The sequence below is a fragment of the Gymnoscopelus microlampas genome (genome assembly GCF_963454915.1).
Source record: "Gymnoscopelus microlampas genome assembly, chromosome: 12".
Lineage (NCBI taxonomy): Eukaryota > Metazoa > Chordata > Actinopteri > Myctophiformes > Myctophidae > Gymnoscopelus > Gymnoscopelus microlampas.
In genome coordinates this window covers 54,646,676-54,654,150 of record NC_139949.1, presented here as the reverse complement: position 1 = coordinate 54,654,150, position 7,475 = coordinate 54,646,676, and the positions used below count along the sequence as shown (strand labels likewise).

The window sequence follows — 7,475 nt, the reverse complement described above, 5'->3', positions numbered from 1 at the left end:
CAGCCATTCTGCACTATGGCTGAATGAGGAGACACACTGAGGATCTGAAGATAAATACACAAGTCAGTGTAGGCTATAATAGTATAGTATTAGAATAGAGTAATGTTTTACTCAAAAATGTACTCTGAAAGCAACAGAAATTCCTGTACATCTGCAGACAAATGGTCCTCTGAGCTTGTCTCTAGCTATGGCTACTTGGTTCACTTACCGGCCGTGTTGTGATGTAGCAAGAAGGAATGGATGAAGTGTTAGTACATCACTGGGCTGTGGTTGTGATCAGGATCCATGAGACGCATATGATGACTCAGATCTTTTACTCTGGACCCAGCAATGCAAAGAAATGTATCATTATTCCGGGACTATTTTGTGTATTTCGACTATAAGTGTTTTCCAAACGTAGGGTCTTACTCTTGACCCATTTTTGGGTCACAGACCAGGTTTTATGAATTAAAGTAAGGTAAAGTAAATATCCTGCTTGTTTTTTGTTTTTTCAAAAATAAACAAAGTCCCACAATCCTTTTTTTTTTAAATCAACAGATTTTCAGAAATGAAAGAAAAGGAAAAGGAATACAAAAGATTTTCAGAAGATTTTAAGAAATACATTTTTTAAATATGCATACTTTATAATTCATAATGATTTTTCTTAAAAGTTTAGGTCCCAGGAAGTCACCAAATGTATCTTTCAGGTCTCAAGCTGAAAATGTTTGGGAAACAGTTATGTTCTAGAGAAGATAGCATTCCCTTTATAAACGGGACAACTCACAGGGCTTGGTAAACAGGACAGGTGAAGTTCTTAAAGCTGAGGCAGTCGAGGAGGCTTATGGGAACTGTAGGCAGCAGAGGCAGCAGTTTGATCTGGAACCACATCCTGATGAAGTCTGGGTCCTCCAGGTTCTCCTGGGTCAGGGATGGAGACTCCACCTGAGCAAACACTTCTCTGAAGTGGGACGCAAGCTCACTGAAGTTCTAAAACGAGGGGGGGAAAAGTAGAGTTGTACATGCACAGTGCATGAAACGGGCCACATTTTCCACTGCGTTGGTAAGCTGGTAGAAGAGATGTGGAGAAGGATAATGGATGTACAGGCATGACTTTCCTATCCGACGACATCTAGAATAGAATCTGGAATCCTTTGTGTAATACATTTAAATTAAAGAATTTCAGAAACAATTAATAAAGCCTTCTCACGCCACATGATCTTTCTTCAAGGGTGATGCTGCAAGTGTCCTGGACCTCAGTGGTGTCATTGCCCATGTCCAAATAGCTGTTCAACTAGCAAGCACAATAATCAGCATCATATTCATAGATAATGGACAGTGGACAAAACAAGGGACTTACAAAGGACATAACCTGCAATATTTCTGGATGGCCACCAGAGGGTGGCCACAGGCTGACCTTTGTTATCACTCCAAAATCAGGACATTGTTGACCTTTGTCTTGTTAGGTTCACTATCACAAAGTGACAAATTCCTTGTGTCGGTTTGTATTTAAGTTCCCTTTAATAATTTGTACTTTGTTCAGCCACCTACCCTGTGTTCACATCTTAGTAAAGGGCTTGTGTTTGTCTTTCCTTTTGTAATCTTTGTGTCCTGCCTTGCTTGGGTCACTTGTTTAAGGTTACAATCAACAATTCCAGTTATTACTCACTCAATATTTGCTATCTCGCATGTAATATTCAAAGAAACGTTTTGAGTTAATCCATAAATAAACGTTGCCCTTTTGTTGATTTCCATTATTTTGTGTTGTGTTGGGTTGAATGTGAAAGGAAACAGAAGTCCACTAACACCACCGGCACTCTTAATTAAACTAGCTCGGCTCATCCAGGAAAATCTGGGACTTTGGTCAAGACTAGCCTGCACAACATAATTGGAAAGACATGGACGCTGGACTGTACATGCATCTACTCACTGTATGAAAGAATATGAATTGTACTTACAACACTTGGTGGAAGGCATACTTGATTTGGTCAGGGAGTTGCCCATGGGGTAAGAATCTCTGTAATAGTGGCGTTACAACATGGTTGAACCAATCCTCCACATTTGTCACATCTCTTCCATTGGTTGGGCTATGGACGTATTATGTGGCGTGTACATGCCACCCAGCTCAGCTAGGGTCCAGTTCAGCAGGGTCTGGGTCAGAGTCATGCTTCCGATCTCGGATACATTTCTCTGGAGAGCAACAGATAGATAGGAATGTCAGGGTCATGTCAGGTTAGCAGATGTAATATGCATAATCATAATAAACTAGTCATATAAAAACAAGTAATTGGCTTCTCATATATGCATATAGTATATGTATGTACGCTGTATGTACCTCACGTGTGAGAGACACAAACTCACTGACGAGGCTCCCAACAGGTCTGAAAGCTCCCATCAACCCATTCACCACCTGCAAGTGTTTCAAAAAGAACAAAATGATATTGTTTAAGGTTATGAAGATTACCATCAACAATCTGGTAAAAGTTTAATTGGATGAAAGAAATGTATAATATTTAAAGCTATGCAACCTCTCTGAAGCTATTCTGTGGTGGTGATGGTGGTGAGTAGGGGCTATGTGAGGTGTATGTGTATCCGGGGGTGGGCCCAGGACCACCGGTCATCAAGCTGTGGAAGACCAGGCTGAGGGTCCCGTTGTCCAGGCCTGCAACCTCAGGCCTCAGTAGCAGCTCAGCCTTCTGTTCTGGAGACAGCAGGTGAAGAACCTCCAACTGCAACCCGGAAGACACGGAGAGAAGGAAGGTCAATTCATAGACAGTGTAGGGAAGTTACTTTTAATTATTACACATGACTTTCAATTAAAAGTAATCATCGTCTTCACTTGGACCACAATAACAAAGGGTGGGTGTAAAAATGTATCTGTCACCCCCCAGACGTTACGTTTCGCGTCCGGAGGAGCAAGCCGGTAATTCAAACTATACCGTTGACGTTTAATTGTTTTGTTTTAGTTTTTTTTATCCCAAGAGAACAGTCGAATAATGACAGTTACAAAAATATAAGCCTGTATTTGGCCTCCCAAAAGATGCATAACAAAGAGGCATCAAATAGAACAAATAGACCAATTCCAATATTTATTTTGTGAACGTGAACACAGCTTCTGAACCATTCCTTAGCTCCATGGTTACTGAACTAAATATTGGACCCAATCGTCACAAGACACACAATATGTACAAGATTTTCATACTAAAATGGCTTTTTTTAGAGAGAAATGAGGAGGAAATCAACTTTGTTATTGACTTTTCTCTATCCCAGCAACACACTCTCGCGAGATTTGGGAAGATATCTGAAGGGTCCATCTGCAGTCTGACGGACAAGACATAGAGGGCGCTGTCCCTTATTTTTTTTTTAACTCTATGCTCTTCATCAATCATTATGGACATATTAAACATTAAATTAAACGTGTGTTCCAATGCTCGATAATATAATTTTCCATTATTAACAGTCTTGGTTGATGGGGTATGATTTGGGAATCAGGACATTTTGCTAAACATTCGTGGTAAAATATATACCATATAAATAAAAGGCCCTGTTACAATGTTGAGCACCTTATTGTTCTGATCTGAGATATTGTGAGGAGACAATACCCTGTGTATATAGAGTAAATGGCATATCTGCTATTTGCAAACAAGTTGTACATACTTTTTCACGTTACATTTCACGTTTTCCTTATATTATGATGTCATGTTTTGTGAGTATAAGATTCAGCACCTATTTTCCCCAGCCTGATTGGGAATGTCTCACCATATAATACATGTGGAACCATTACGATACTTGTCGACCTGGCTAGTAGCTGGGTTGAAGCCGTACCATTTTGTATATTGTAAAATAGATACTCCCCAGCATATCAGGCACATCAATGTTACTGAATGGCATCAATACCACAATGAAAAACTATTGTTTAGCCTACATTGTGACAGACTTGTCATCACCAGGCAGGAGTTTTGGATAAGCTCTAATGTCCATGGAGATTGCTTCACAATGTTACACACAGTAGAGGGATTGAAGTCCATTCCATCCAGCAGGCAGAGATTATAGTCTGACAACAATTTCAATTACAAGCTTTGACTCTTGCATGGATCAAACCGTTAAGTGTATAAGTTGGTCAAATAAATTAAAACACCAGATTGTAGAAGGCAAAAATTATTGTCAGTTAAACAAACAACTTTTGTGTATTATGTTCATATGTGTATGGGCTTAGGCATTAATGAGAGGTTACATTCCAAAGTTTCACTTTTTGTTCAGCTTTAGTAGTGAAGAACCCTTCTGATCGTGAATAGTAATTCCCCCCCCCCAAAAAAAACACACATCTGTATTCATTGTAAATGTTAAATACATGTGACTAAATACATTACCAAACATATAGATTCACTTTTCAACCACATGGTAAAAAGAATAATAAGTAGAGACAAAGCAGAGCAGGTATAGTTTAAACTATTTATTAACACAATTGTATTATTGGTACCTTTACTGTAAGCAACACCATCAATATAGTTGGTATAATGTCCTATCAATTATTGTTATTATAGTTGTTGTTTGATAAAGAGCTGGTGAGACATGGAGACTCATGTTACTGAACAAACACTCTATAGCAATGAGTACAATCAGAATATAGAGCTAATTTAACACTTATTTTAACAAAAGAAAATCACTTACCCTATCTTTAACACTTGTTATTTTATATTTTTAGTGAAAACAGCATGTTATAGGCCAACAGTGCTCTTATTTTACATTCCACAGACCAGAAGACACTTACTTTTCCATAACTTGCCAAAGCGCTCTTATTTTGAAGTTCATCGACCTGAAGTCAAGGGTTTACGTTCGTCCTATCTCGGAACCCAGAGTACAACTGAAAAGGAAAAACAGCGACCTCTGCTGTTCGTTCCTCCTCAGTTACACTCTGGGACAATGCCGACGAAGCACACGTGCGCAAGGAAACAGGGGTTTAAGTCTGCCTTCACCGCTCCACTTCCGGGTGGTGCGACTACATTTTCATTCCCACTAACAATATTTCTACACGGAACACTAACACCACTTCTCCCAGAGAACATGGATCGTTTTGGTTATAAGCCCACTTGTTTCTATGATGAAAGAGTAAGTTCAAATGTGAATATCTTTCCGTGGTTTTGTCTGCTCCGCGGACGCTATTGTTAAATTAGTTTCGGTTAGTTTCCAGCAGGGAAGATCGACGGACACGTGAATCCCGCCCACTACATTTGATTGGGTAAAGCTGCTTCCTGATCTGAAGGCACGCCCACTTCCACACAGTGTGTACACGTTCTGACGAACCTTCAGGACAGATTCCAACGCAGTGCAGAATCTGTTCTTGAGAGATTAACGTTCGTCTGACTTGACAAGTGTTAAGCTTTGACGGAGGTACTGGGCTTGCGCTGCCGTTTTGAACTGATACTGACATAAGGAAGGCTTTACAAGCTGCTTCTTGTATTTTTACACGTCAGTTAGAGACAAGTAGGGAACTGCAGCACATGTGACAAAAGTCAGCGGGTGTTTTTGTTTTATATCGCGGGTGGGATGCAAGCAGCCGTGCTCGTCATCAACTCCACTTTCTCACAAACGTATCTCTTCACACTAGATTCCAAACGTGATTTTGCAACCCGGTGATTTATAACTAGTTGCGTGCCCGTGTCTTCAGTATTATGTGAGCTTGTAGATTAGCTGTTTTCGCCGTGTCGCAGGTTCAGTGTGTGTGTGGGAGAGAGGGAGAGGGGGAGACAGAGCGCTCTGGCCACGCTCAAGTGTCTAAAGACGGCTATCTCGTGTTGTGTTTTATACCAAACAAAAAACGGTTGCATCCCCACTCAAAATGCGCACCTGCCCGTCGGGCAACCAGATAGCAAACTTCACCTGCCCGACTGCCCCGGGCAGTCGGGCAGGCGTTAGTGTCAACCCCTGGGTGACTTACAAGGGATAGCACGTTTGTCAATCACAATGAAGTACTTGTGAATCACACTCTTCTGGGTACCCACAGCAAGCAGATAGGGTTGAAGGCTCTCTGTGATGCTGTCCAGATGCCCCTGGACACTGGTCCCAGTCTGTGAAAAGAGAACTTTATTAGTCTTGCTATTAAAATTAGTCACCGTTTGCAAACAGTTTAGAGCCGGATCGCAATGGGATGTTTTGGTCACGATTAGGTAGCCTCCAGAATCACTTTTATTGCCGCAATATGCAAGATGAACCATAAGGACATTTTCTGCTGTATAATTTATATTCTGCAAAATGTAAAGGACCCCCCAAAATGATATGAATTTGGCCGCGGACCCCCGTCTCAAAATATTTTGTTCCATGGACCCCCAGAAGCAAAGATTTGAGTTATTGTTCGCTTTAAAAGAATATATTTTTTCAAAAAATAGCAGATCTACAAGCTCATAGCGCGGCACTCGGTGCCGCGCTATGAGCTTGTATATCTGCTATTTTTGAATAGTCAAAGTGTAAAATAATGCTTTTTAGCTCAAATGAAAAAGTGACACAGACTCTTCCTCAGGTCTTAGTGGGTTAATGCAAGGCAGTTGAAGAGCCACATACATACATACATACAGACACATATACAATGGCCTCACGACACTGGGTTTCTGTGGTTAGCTGGTTTTCCTCACAGACGGGAGCTCTGTCGCCAGCATTTGGACCACCTGTAACAGTGTAGAAACCACATATACTGCTGCAATACTTTCCAGTGATATGCATTTACTATAAGGATCCATCTTCACAGTTGCTAGACAGTGGACTGGGGGAAACATGACATGTTGCACTGGTTCTTCCTGTGTGTGTGTGTGTGTGTGTGTGTGTGTGTGTGTGTGTGTGTGTGTGTGTGTGTGTGTGTGTGTGTGTGTGTGTGTGTGTGTGTGTGTGTGTGTGTGTGTGTGTGACTTCCCCCTTAAATTCTAACTACAATCAAAATCACACTCCTGTCAGTGGCTGAACATTTCTGCTCTTTTTTTGTCCCTCTGATGCTTCTTTTTGAAGTGATTTCACTCGCCATGCCAGAAACCCACTCCCATCTACTGGACTGTAATACTGTTCCTAAAACACAAGAAGAAAAGAGGGGAGGAAAGTGTCATTTGGTTTTAATGAGCATGTGTAAATGTGCGTTAGACTGGTGTTTTATGTTACTTACATAGCCCAAATTTCCCTGGGGATCGGCCAGGTATGGGAATAAGGCAGTGATGCCCTGTGCATAGTCCTCTTTAACACGCCTTGAAGGACTCGTCCTACAGAGTACACACACACACACACACACACACACACACACACACACACACACACACGTATGAGATCCAAACAAAAGTATTCCTGTGCCGCTGCCTTCTGCAAAAAGGAGGATTTTGGCCTGCACCAAGTACAACCAAAATTGTGTATTGGGTGCATAATTTTTAGATGACAACATACCCATGTTCACTTGCCATGTGTGCAACCAATATCTTCACCATGTCGCGTCTTCTGGTATCCGTTAGGCTTTTTGTCCGAGC

At 41.2% G+C, this 7,475-nt stretch overlaps 1 long non-coding RNA gene across 1 annotated transcript; it reads right to left on the bottom strand.

Moving 5' to 3' along the window:
• Positions 1-1,003: 1,003 nt before the first annotated feature.
• On the bottom strand, positions 1,004-2,028 carry LOC311057022. Its single transcript, XR_014601943.1, has 3 exons — positions 1,935-2,028; positions 1,187-1,262; positions 1,004-1,044 (listed from the first exon to the last, which is right to left on the bottom strand). It is a non-coding gene; the product is annotated as an uncharacterized lncRNA (long non-coding RNA).
• Between the last annotated feature and the right edge of the window lie 5,447 nt (positions 2,029-7,475).